Below are 13,400 nucleotides of genomic sequence, written 5' to 3' on the forward strand. Positions count from 1 at the left end.
CCAGCTTTAAATGAAAACTAAATAACATGTATCACCAGAAGCACCTCCATGCTAAAGTGAGATGCAGCATCCATCGGATGCACCTAAAACAAATTGGGTGGAATTCATATCAAAAGGCTCAACCTTAGCTGAGCTTGGCCAGCATTGCTACAAATTAGCCTTCTGAAATTATTACAGTATTGCCAATTATCTCCATATGTCTGCTTGCCTGTCCTTTCATTAACAGAGTGTGAAAAGCTCTGTCATTCCCTAGATTAGGGTGGACAGAGTTCAGGGTTGTAGGATGAGCTTTGTTTTTTTAGCCAAACCCCACAATTTAGTAGTCAGAACCACCTGCAAAAGACATAGTTGGAATTCTATGCCTCTGAGCATCTCCTGAGATTAGGAATTTATTTTTGGTCCCATATCTGAATTGAGCTCATAGTCCTTTAGGGCAAAATCCACTTTTGCTTATTAGCGGTTTTCATTGCAGCAGCCCAATTTAGGTAGGAAAAGTTGATTTGTTGTTAAACAGTTGGGAGTCATAAATGTTTTTCTCAATCTACTACAGAACACCTAGAAAACTACCAGTAGATCCCAATCTACCTTCTGCCTGTACCTACTGTAGATTATCTTTTAAAAAAGACTGTATTCTAGTCTGCATAGCGCTTTAGACCTCTCCCTGAAAAATTCACATTTATTGTGACCACAGAATTTTAGATTTCCATGTTGATTATTCAGTATTTCACTAAGACAGGGCTGGGGACCATTTGGCCCTCCAGATGGTTGTTGCAGTCCATCTCCCATCAGCCCCAGTCGGTGTGGTCAATGGTCAGGGATGATGGGAGTTGTAGTCCAACAACAGTTGCAGACCCAAGTTTGAGAAACACTGAATTCTAGAGGGCCACAGATTCTCCATCCAGGCACCAAGGCTGCTATGGCGGTGAGTCTCTGAATGCAGAGTCTCACCTTCATTGAATGAAAAAACCACAGCTGAGAATGGTGAACAGTTGGCTTGGATTCTGAGCTAGGCAGTTGCCCTATATCTAAACTGCACCACTTAATGCTAATTCCTTGCACATAGAAAAATAGCATGTTAGGGAGAAGGGTAAGCTAGAATCTTCCATGATACCTAGTTTTCTATGTGGAGGGCATTTTAATGCATTGACATTCATTTATGTGAGTCTTTTTCTGTATTTCCACATAGATTGGGCTGGCTGTTGTTATGAAGGTTGTAGCTATCACAGACTGCCCACTCTTGTAGCACATTGTGACTACGCTGTTAATGTCAGACATCAGGGCAACTGCTTCATCTATGGGTGTGGATTTGCATGGCTACAAAGGCAACATTGCATGTCCTACCTACATTGTTTCCTACTTGCTGGTTTTCATGTTGTCTATTTTTAGCATTGTGCTTCCTTGCTTGCTTGCAGTAGGCTTGCTTTATGAATGACCTCACTAGTTGGCATCATGGTCAGTCATGCTGCCATTTGATGAGCTAGAACGCTTTCCAGTAAGTCCATGAAATCTTTGTCATCTGCTGAAAGTGGATGATATCTTTATAGCTGTGGGTTTTCAGAGTCTAGTCATTCAATGAAAATTCAAGTCAAGACCAACTTGGAGTGGGAGCAACAACTTTAACAGTTGTTATACACCATGGATAGGCAAACTAACGCCCGGGGGCTGGATCCGGCCCAATCACCTTCTGAATCCGGCCTGTGGACTGTCAGCGTGTTTTCACATGAGTAGAATGTGTCCTTTTATTTAAAATGCATCTCTGGGTTATTTGTGGGGCCTGCCTGGTGTGAGGGACATTGGTCCGGCCCCCTGCTGAAAAAGTTTGCTGACCCTGTTCTACACAAACACACACAGAGAGAGAGAGAGAGGGAGAGGGAGAGGGAGAGGGAGAGGGAGAGGGAGAGGGAGGGAGAGGGAGATCTCAAAAGTTTTCTGCCTGGCCTTGACAGCTGTTGTTGCAGGTAGTGCCTGATTCTGACCTCTCAATACTCAGTAAGTCATAACACATACCTTTTATGCACTTGCGTAAAAACCTATTCATATATCTATATCTTGGTCAATAGATATTGTGTATGTATGCACCCAAATGTATGCTGGACTTTATCTCTTTGGTATTGGGGCTTCATTGGTTTTAATCAGTTTACTGCTTTGTTTTTGGTTGTTAAAAATAGTTTAGCGAAATTCCCATACATTTTTTTCTAGCTGATATTTTGAGGAAAGGTGCAGAAATGAATTTTTGTCTCAACCAAGCATGTGCAGACTGCATTTTGTATCCAGTGCTGTGCTGCCACTAACAGAACAAACTCCACCCCCCCAATGCAACAGGATTTTTCCTTCCCCTCTTCCCTCCTGCAGCCCCTTGCAGATGCTCAAAATTTGGGTGACTCTCTGGAGCAGATTTTGGGAGCACAAGGGGTAGAAGGGGAAAGAGAGGAAGGAAAAGTTAGGCTTCCACAATGTTGAATACAACCCTGTAATGCTGGGAGTGGAGATAATGATTTTGTGTGAATCAGAATTAGAGGTGAGTAAAAACATTTTTGAGAATGCTGCCACCCCCTTTCAGCAGTTGTGTGTGTGTGTGTGTGTGTGTGTGTGATTGCTGCAAGCTCACAAATTCAGGAAGCTTTGCTCTCCCTCTGGATCGTCTTCATTTTGCGTTAGTGATGATTTCAAGTAGTTAAAACTGATTGGCTGAATAGTGCTGCCGCATCATCCCTCTCATTATGTGATCCCTGATTAGCTGTGATTGCCCATATGACTTTTTTGAGGGGCAGGGATAACTACGAAGTAGTAGCAGAAACAATGGAAGGCACAGAATTTTTAAAAAGTGAATATTTGAACCATTTGCAGGGTTTTTTCTGTCCCCGTGAAAACAGTTTCCAAGCCAGTAATCATGAAACATTTGGCACTTCTCTAATTAACTTCCCCCTTTATATAGATGTTGACAACATTACCACTACCACTGAACGCTATGATTAAAATTAAGTAAAAATATTTAAAATATGCAATTACAGAATTAACTCAATTAACAATGTATGGCTTCAGCCCATTGTGATATGTTTCCTGATACCAAAAGACAAACCCCCTAAAACAGGGTGCACCAGAAAGCCCTAGATCTTCATTGTCCCATTATTGTCCCATTTTATGTGCATAAGAAGAAGACTCTGAATTTGTTCTGCAGGTTCGGGGAACAGAAATCTCAAAATGTTTACCATTTCTAACAGTAGCAAAATCATCTCCTCTCCTTATCTTCCTGCCTAAGAATCACAGTATTAAATAATGTTGCACATGACCTTACTGAGGATCTGGTTAGACAAGGTCTTGCTCTGCGGCTTAGAGTTTGGAGCTGAGCTCTTGTCATGGAGTTAGTTGAGAACTTCCAATGGGAGAAGGATTCCAATGGGACAAGCTTAACCACCAGGCCCATGCACAACTTGCCTGAGATCCAGGGTTGGCGTCTTGTTAGAATAAAGTCATAAACTCAAACAAAAAGGCACCCAGTCCCTGGCAGGGCCCCCCATCAGCTTGGCCCTCCAAGTCCCAGGGCAAGTGTACCTGGCTGAGCCCCCCTCTCACTTCTGCATGGGCTTGGCAGCCATAAAGCCAAGCTATCCTGAGCATCTTTGCAAAGTTCCTCTTTTGGCCAGAACAACACTGAGAGATATGAAACAGCAATTACCCATACCTGTGAGCTGAATTTCAATGCTGCGTAAGCAGCCCATCTTTACTGAGCAAACGTGTTGTTTTGGGTGCCTGGGAGATGCCTGGGCACGTCTCTGGGTGAAATGAAGGTGGCGGATGTGACTGTGAATATTTTCCGTGAGGGGATTTGGGGGAGTTTGTGAGGAGCTTTGCAAATCCTAAGTAAGGGCTTTTGCAGCTGCTAAGACCTTTCCGCTAGGAGAACAATAAATTGCCTGGTTCCTTTGGGGTCAGCAGGATCAGGCTAATTCCATACTGAAGTCTTGGTATTTTCTTGTCGTTCTGTACATGCACTGTTTGTTGCTCTGTAGAAAATATTTCCTATCAAGCAACTGCAAGTAGTAATCGAAGTGGAGGTCATGGATGCAGCTGCTTCTCATAAGACAGGAGCTTGAACATTGCTTGGAAGATCATGCAAGCATTGCCCCTTGCACATTCGCCAGATGGAAATATACACTGAAGAGGGGGTCTGGGATAGTGTTGGGTGAATTCCAACCTCTCATATTATTTTTAGCCCATTCTGAAGTCTGGGTCCTATTGCTGTACCTGTGACATATGAGAACTTTGCTGTTGAGACTAGGCTTCTTTTTTAAAATGATGGCAGTATCAAGAGTGCCTCACCCCCAAACACTCCCCTGACATTCCAAATCCCCCTCTGCTGCTCTCTCTGATTTATAGTGTATACATAATTTCTTGTATGTATGTGTGGGCGTCTGTACACATTAGTGTATGGTGGGGTAACTGGCTGCTGTTTATATGCTTACCTGACATATGCTTAGACCTTTATCGTTGTTTTGAACCTATCTACATAGTTACAGCGCCTGCACTGTGCAAAAGAGGTACAATCACATGTGTACTGATGTGTGCGCATGCACAAATGCACACACGCACAATCAAATGAGAGACAATACCTTTTCATAAATAGGCCGAAAAGTAGATGCCTTGGGTGAGAACATTGGATCACACAGCCATCAGTACTTCATTGTGACTTGTTGGTAAGGACAGTGGGTGGAATGTTCAGGGGTTTTATTTTTCAGCCTGCCAAAGGTATTGGATCATTGGAACAAAGTTAATGCCAAGTGGTACAGTTTTAAGGTTTCTTTTTTTAAAAATTGATTTTGGCCAGCAAGCTAACCAGCTTGCAGGCAGCTAGCATTTACCTTCTCCGTTTCGCAGCTCCCTTCTGCCTTCTGTCTTTGACTATGAGTGCTGTCATTTCTTTCTAAATGATAAGGGGCTCCTGTGGATGTTTCTCTTACTAACTGCCCAACTACGGGGTCCCAGGTTTTAAGTCTCCTTCTCCGAAGACAACATCCTCCAAATCGTTTAGCAGAGGTATCCTGATACCTTTTCCGCACCCCTCTTTGGGCTGCCAGAGAACATATCCATTCTCGGTGTCAGAAATAGAACTGATAAAGTCTTGATCCTCAATTCTCTCTTGCTTTGTATCTTACAAAACCAACAGCTGTGTTTCCCTGTAGACGGAGAGAGTGAGTATTGCGACTGGAGAGCTGCAGGCTCCTGCCAAAATGAATCTGAGCTTGGAATGACATCAAGGGTGCCAGCTTGCTTATTTGCCTGGGAGGGTTAGAGATAAGTGAGAGCTGCAATTTTAGCTGATTGCTTTAAAGATGGAAAGCCAGTTGCCTGGCAGAGAGAAACACACACCAGGATTATTACTACTGTTGTTGCTGCCATTGCTGCTGATTGCTATTGATGCATTAGGCAGGCATTCCAGACAGGCTCAGAGACTTAATGCGTCATACTCCCATGTTCCAGTAGTGTCTTGTCATGGTTACTGTGCTTCGTAGAGGCTTATAGGCACATGGGTGCTTTTTAACGACCGATGCAGGGATATTCCCTTCCCCTCAATGACTTATGGTCTATCCTCTATCCAGAGCAATTGTGGAAGTATTTGGTACTTGCTAGGTTGACTGATTGATTACATTTATATCCCACCTTTTCTCCAAGGAGCTCAAGGTGGCATACATAGTTCTCCTCCTCATTTTAACCCTACAACAGTCCTGTGAGATAGGTGAGGCTGAGAGGCAGTGACTGGCCCCAGTGTAATAAAAATGTACCACTGAGCTATGGTCCTGGCCCTTTTAAACATAGCCCCATCATTCCTGCATGTTGAGATTCCCAGGTGGCGCTGTGGTTAAACCACTGAGCCTAGGGCTTGCTGATCAGAAGGTCGGCGGTTCGAATCCCTGTGATGGGGTGAGCTCCTGTTGCTTGGTCCCAGCTCCTGCCAACCTAGCAGTTCGAAAGCACGTCAAAATGCAAGTAGATAAATAGGAACCGCTACAGCGGGAAGGTAAACGGCGTTTCCATGTGCTGCTCTGGTTTGCCAGAAGTGGCTTTGTCATGCTGGCCACATGACCTGGAAGCTATACGCCGGCTCCCTCGGCCAATAATGCGAGATGAGCGCGCAACCCCAGAGTCGGTCACGACTGGACCTAATGGTCAGGGGTCCCTTTACCTTTACCTTTACCCATCATTCCTGCATGTTGAGATTCCCAGCTGCATTGAGCTGCATTGAGCCAAAGTTATTCAGTACTGAACCTAGCCAAGGGAGCTAGTTAGACAAGGAAAGAGACCTTAAATTGCAAATGTCTGTTATTTGGAATTAATTGCACAATTGCTTTTGCATGTTGCTCACAGAGAGACAGAAATTGATCCATGCCGATTATTACTTTTTGTCCACTTCATTTGTCTCAACCTCCCTCAGCCTGGTGCCCTCCAGATGTTTTGGACCACAACTCCCAGCCAGCACAGCATCAGTAGTCTAAAACCTAGGGTGGGCACCAAGTTGGGGAAGGCTGTTGTACATGATACAGTGGTACCTCTACTTACGAATAACTCTACTTACGAATGTTTCTACTTATGAATGGAACTCTGTCCGCCATCTTGGATGCGGTTTAGATAGGATTTTTTCTACTTACGAATTTTTAGATAGGGTTGCTTCTACTTACGATTTTTTTTTCTCCCAATGCATTCCTATGGGATTCGACTTACAAATTTTTTCGACTTACGAATGTGCGTTTGAAACGCATTAAATTCGTAAGTAGAGGTACCACTGTACAGTGAAGTGGACTCCAAACTGTGCAAGTAGTGAGCCAGCACCTTTCCTTGTGACCTCTCTTTTTCCAGCAGCCACACAGGAATAGTCAACAGCTCTCTTCACATTCTCATCTTTCTACATGTGGTCATCATCTGGAGGAATTTGACGGTGTGCACTCGCTGCCGCAGTTGGACTGCTACTCTTGAGCATCAGCTGAAGGGTGGGGGGACGCAAACTCTGCACCATAAGGTTGTGGCAGAGCAGCATTAAAGAGGCTGCTCTCAGCCAGCAGTGTCTTGCATCAGCCACTGACATTATGGCTGAAGCCTCTGAAACTCTGGATGCTGGGACCCGCAAGTGAGGAGAGCACTCCCATAGGCATCTAGTTGGCTATTGTGAGAACAGGGTGCTGGACTAGATGGAGCATTGGCCAGATCTAGCAGGTCCTTCTTATGCCTTTAACTTTCCCATGCCTGAGATCTTTTCTCTGAAGATGCTGAGGATCTGAACTGGGGCTTTTCTTTTTATGCCTGCAAAGCTTAAAAGGCCATTGAGCTGCAGCCCATCCTACTTTCAACAGGATGGGCTTTTTTTGTAGCTTCAACTACAGATGCCAAATACTTCTAAACTTCTATAAGCCTGACCTTCTGGGAAGCCTTGGCTTATTAGAATTGTTTAGACATGCTGGTTTTCATGTTTATCTCACCTGAGTCCAAGAGCGAACAAAAGAGAGCTGATAAAGCCAATCGAGAAAGTAGTTGTTGTCAACTTAACAAGAGCAGTGGAAACTACCACAAGGGGCAGTATTTAACTTTTCCCCTGGATGAAAATAAGTTTTTCTCCAATTGTCTGAGGACAAATTGGTAGGCATCTGTGCACTCTCTCTCTCTTTGACACACTAAAGTGCTTTTTGGAATGGTAGCTATATTGGTCTGTTCTACTTAAAAACAAGCAGCTCCTCCCAATCCCTGTGTATATTTATTTGACAATAACCCCTACTTCTGAGAGATCTGCATAGGATTGAGAATTCTAATCTGAGGTGAAGATTGAAGTCCAGCGGGTGGGGGAGTCTCTGTTCTAGATGAGTTCATCCAGAACACTTTTGTCTCTGCTCATCATCAGATATGGCTCCATCAACTATTGGAACATGGCCCCTAACGGATTACAGTGGTACCTCGGTTTCAGTACACAATTGGTTCTGAGAGTCTGTACTTAACCTGAAGTGAACTTTCCCATTGAAAGTAATGGAAAGTGGATTAATCCGTTCCAGACGGGTCCGCGGAGTACTTAAACTGAAAGTACTCAAACCGAAGCGTAATTAAACCGAGGTATGACTGTGCTCTAGAGGGAATGTGGCCCTCAGCAGAAGAAAAGCCCTAATATAAAGGATGAGGCAGGCTTTACATTTTAAAATAAAAATCCCGAATAGCAGTAAATTGTAAGGGAGATTCGGAGGTCTACAATGAAATTCTTGGGCAAGGTTCTTGAGCGGGTGGTTATGAACCAGATTCAGGCGCTTTGGGAGGAAACTGATTCATTAGAACCATTTCATTCTGGGGGTTCAGCCCACTTTGGGCATAGAAACTGCTTTGGTCGCCCCGCTTGATTACCTCTGTTGGGAGAGAAACAGAGGAAATGTGTCCCTCTTTATTCTTCTTGACCTCTCAGTGGCTTTCAGTACCATCTACCATGGTATCCTTCTGGAATGGCAGTCCAAGATAGGGAAGGGTGGCATTGCTTGCAATACATCAAGGACCAGCTCTCCTCATGAACTGGCCCAAACCCTGTGATAATCACCTGAGGCCTTTCTTCATGTGCCTCCTCCATGAGAGGTCTGAAGGCTGGCAACATGAGAATGGGCCTTTCATGGGATGCTCTCCCCAAGGAGGCTCACCTGACACCTTCATTACATATCTTTTTGCGTCTGGCCTTTTAAATGTGTCTGTGGGGGTGGGTGGGTTATTGGTTTGCCTTGCTCTTGCTTTTGTTTCATTATGTGTTTTGTATTTTCATTTTGTATTTTTATGTTGTGAACTTATGCTGTGATCTTCAGATGAAGGGCAGTATACAAATTTAATAAGTAATAATAATAATAATAAATGCTCTGCATGTTGTTGTGGCGGCTCTTCATTTATAGTCTTGCTTGCGATAACATGCTTCTGTTGTTTAAGTAGAAGTTTTGTTTTATATCATCTGTGTTTGTATGGTTTTGTACTAACCTTTGGTTAGCACAATAAACTTATTGAATTTGAAAATACATACATACATACAAACAAACAAACAAATAAACAAGATAATACACTTCAAACAAACACACTTCATTAGGAAAGCCACCAGTATGCAGCTTCCTCGCAGTCATCTAAGGCAACCTCCAGAGAATATGTTATAGTAATCTAAGGGTCACTTCATATATTACATCTTTAGGTGTGCACCTGTTGTTGTTGTTGTTGTGTGAATGGGATGTCCATATTTGTAGTTGGGTATACCATGTTTTAGGGACCCAGGTGGCGCTGTGGTTAAACCACTGAGGCTAGGGCTTGCTGATCAGAAGGTCGGCGGTTCGAATCCCTGTGACGGGGTGAGCTCCCGTTGCTTGGTCCCAGCTCCTGCCAACCTAGCAGTTCGAAAGCACGTCAAAATGCAAGTAGATAAATAGGAACCGCTACAGTGGGAAGGTAAACGGCGTTTCCATGTGCTGCTCTGGTTCGCCAGAAGTGGCTTTGTCATGCTGGCCACATGACCTGGAAGCTATACGCCGGCTCCCTCGGCCAATAATGCGAGATGAGCGCGCAACCCCAGAGTCGGTCACGAATGGACCTAATGGTCAGGGGTCCCTTTACCTTTACCTTTATACCATGTTTTTAGACACCAGTCAGGGAGATATAGCTGTCTATAGGTCTCTGCTGACTGTGAGCTCAGGGTTGTTTCTGCAATAAATGGCGGCGGCGGGGGGTGGGGGTTCCTAAGCCTGAATCTGACAAGATTCAAACAAGCAAGTTTCCTATCTGTATAAGAATCTGTTTAGCCACATTCACGTGTTTGTAAGCTGAAATGCAGAGCAGCTTTCAAAGGCTTGTAAAAACAGATTTTACAAACAAAACTATGCAGGCAACGAGGCTGTGAGGCTCTGGAAGAAGCAGCTGTGTTTCCAGTTATTATGTTAGCTCTAGCAGCTCTAAGGCTCATATGCACCAATCAGTCCTATGGTGGCCTCTCTGCACCCTTTGTGGCCTTGGCAAAGCTATCCCCAACCAAACATTAAAAGCTCATGGAAACCATTTGATTAGTGGTAAGAAGAGACAGGGCAGGGCTTGCTTTATTTGGTCCCGATTTAATTTCATAACCAAAAATGAAATGTGGAGGCCACTGCAGATTTCAGTTTCAACATCTGAGGCTGACATTTGGGTCTGAAGCAGAAGGATATCCCAAACCACATATTGAGTATTTATTTCTTTAAAAACAACTAACTGTTCAAAAACAGGATACTTTTAAAGTTAGCCCAAGACTGATTTTTTTTTTTTAAAAAAAAGCTTTCTACAAATTGAAATTGAAAACATTTACCCCATACTTACATTAATTTCAGCAAAAGCCTATTTAGGCCCTGAAAAACTAGGGGGAAATAGCCTCTTGGCCTCCCGTTCCAAAGGCTTTTATGCCTGCTGCGACTGAGGTGCCCTGTATGATGGGTACCACCAACAGAGCTTTTCTTGCTTGAAAGGAAACGAAAGGTCTCGGGTGACAGGCTCCTGTTCCATGCTGATACCATTCAGCAGCACAGTGACCTCCTGGCAAGCTGATTTATAAATTCAGAAGAAAAGGATCCAGAGGAGAGACACAGATGGATCATGACAACCCACAATTCCCCCTTGAGCGGCTGAAATGAATTGCTTTCTGCGTTACTCTAAAGAATGAAATGTGATCTTGGTCCTTTTGTTGCGTGATGAGGAGGCAATGGAAAAGCGGCATTGGCATTTTTCTTCTCTTATTTCAATTGCCGTTTGGCACATAGCAACAGCAGACAGGCACGAGCACATAATGCACCCAGCCATAAGGACCCAAGCAAAAGCCTAGTTGTTGTTGGCTTAAAAAAACCCCCACCCACGAACCATCCATCTAACTGTTATTGTGCCTGTGGCAACAGCCCGTTCTTATTTTTTTTAGGAAAAGGTCCTGAATTTTTCACCAAGTTGGAGATAGAATTTTGTACACACAGAATTGCAAAGAAAGGACAGCAGGGAAGCTATATTGTTGTTTGTAGAATTTGATGGGAGATCCACATTGAGATTGGTTTGGGCTTCCTGCAGAGCATTGTTTATACTTTACCTTTGGGCAGCTTCCTGTATGCAAGTACATTTGATTCTGTATTGCCACAGTAAATTTTTGCTGTTGTAGTCAAGAATTTTAATCTTTCCTTTGCCCTGCCGCATTGTGAGGGCAGTAATGATGTTTTTCTTCAGGGCTTTCATTGCAGACTTGCCAGGTATCATTCTTATGACACCCTGGTGTCAACACTTCTAGGTTGACAGAAGCTGGGGCAGAGCAATGGGAACTCTCCCCATCGCGTGAATTTGAACCACCAACCTTCTGATGGGCAAGCCTAAGAGGCTCAGTGGTTTAGACCACAGCGCCACCCGCATCCCAGTGCAAGTAGATAAATAGGTACCGCTGCGGCAGAAAGGTAAATGGCATTTCTGTGTGCTCTGGTTTCCATCACTGTGTTCCATTGTGCCAGATGCAGTTTAGTCATTCTGGCCACATGTCCCGGAAAGCTGTCTGTAGACAAACACTGGCTCCCTCGGCCAGAAATCAAGATGTGTGTCACACCCCATAGTCTCCTTTGACTGGACTTAACCATCCAGGGATCCCTTACCTTACCTTTTAGTTTCACCACTACATATTTTAATGGTTTGGAAGATAGTCCAAGCCCTTATTACACTGGGTTGGTGTGTGTGTGTGTTTGGATTAGGTGGAAGGATTCATCCCATCTTCTCAGCCAGCTTCCTAGTGACTGCTTGAGTAGGCATGTGGATAGTCCATGGTGGTATCTCTGCGGGCATGGGCAAGAAGAAAGCTCCCAAACAGGGCATTCCAAGTGTGAGGAGGAATAGGGTTGAGCCAGCCCTGGATTTGTTGGATCCCGAGTTGGTGTCACAGCTGTTGCACATCAGCATTGGGCCCAATCCTCCTGCCCCCACATTGCTTCACTTGCTGTGTATGTCAGGGCTGTGGTGGTACTTTGGTGGGTAGGTTGGATCTGACCTTGCTTTGGACAAAGTTGCTCACCATATTTGGGGCCAATGAGGAGTTTTCCCACCAGGTCTATTGACCCTACTGACCCTGGCGGGTTTCTCCTGCTTCATAGCAATTGTCACAACTTTGGTGGAGAAGACATTGCGTAAAGCCTAGTCATGGTCGGAGGGGAGGTTGTAAGCCCCTGCCTGCCCCTCCAAGGGAATGGGGCACCCCACTAAATGGATCCTGGAGGAGGTGCTTCTCAAGGACGCTCAAAGGATTGCCACCATTTTCATTGCGTAGGCCCTGTGTATCTTGCATCATAAGCAAAAGTTTAGGGCATGTGTCCTCCTGACAACACAGGACCTGTCCCAGAAAAAAAGCTGGCAAGTCCATGTTTTGATGGTTCTTTTTGTTCTGTTATACACCTGTTTATAGAATAGTAGGATGTTTGTAAATAGAGACTTATTCAAAAGGCTCTAATATTAAAGACAGCATCTTGTTCTCCTACTTGTTAGCATGCATTCATGTTTTAGTTTTCTAATGTCCATCTAAAACCTGAGACAAAACTGGCACCCCATTAAATATATATATACTGTAGTTAACATGAGAGTTTAAAAATCAGGGCTTGCTTGCCATTAGAATGATTGTAATATTCCTGTATCACATAGACTTATTTCCAGTTATTTAATCACTCTTCAGGGCCAACACAATGTATGGCGATAAATAAAATTGTAGAATTGCAGGTGGAATATGAAGCGCTGGGTGGATACAGTCAAGCAGACTAATGACACTGAATTAATCATGAAAATTCTCTTCTGGAAAGGCAATCATAAAAACACAAGTTTTCTTGAATACCAGAACTGAAAAGGCCAAACTAATGGTAACTTGAAGATATTTCCACAGCTGCAGGGCCACCACTGAGAAGGCTCTGTCTCATATGCTCTCCAGTCTAACTGGTCTCACCAGGGGGAGGAGGTAATAAGCAGTTCCTTAGATGCAGGTATGTGATAATGGACGTGGTCACATGGGTGCAGGCAGTCCTGAAGGTAATATGACCCCATCCTTTTTGGCCTCCATCAGTACCTTGAATTAGGCCCAGAAATGCATTTTTATAACTCTAACAATTCATGACTTTAGATTCATATTATAGATTGGGTTAGTAAGCTAAAATTCTCCTTTTATATATTTTGAAGCGTGTCTAGCATTCTGCTACCAATTCCACAAAAGAAGGGTGAAATGAATCCCCTAGAAAAAGAATATAGCAAAACAGAAGTCCTAACATGGAAAAAAATTAATCTGAGTTCACTGAACATTTGTGCTTTAAATAGTGCTAGTTAATCTTAATTGAGTTTGCGTGTGGTTTTAACAAGATTAATTTAGGTGTGTGCAGATAAGCCTTTGT

The 13,400-nt window shown here is 43.8% G+C and overlaps 1 protein-coding gene across 2 annotated transcripts in view; it reads left to right on the top strand.

Annotated features, from left to right (window-relative positions):
- TMCC2 (transmembrane and coiled-coil domain family 2) overlaps positions 1-13,400 on the top strand; it is a 94,310-nt gene that overhangs the window by 22,489 nt on the left and 58,421 nt on the right. The window lies entirely within an intron of this gene.

This window comes from Zootoca vivipara, chromosome 7 (assembly GCF_965207765.1).
Source record: "Zootoca vivipara chromosome 7, rZooViv2.hap1.1, whole genome shotgun sequence".
Taxonomy (NCBI): Eukaryota; Metazoa; Chordata; class Lepidosauria; order Squamata; family Lacertidae; genus Zootoca; species Zootoca vivipara.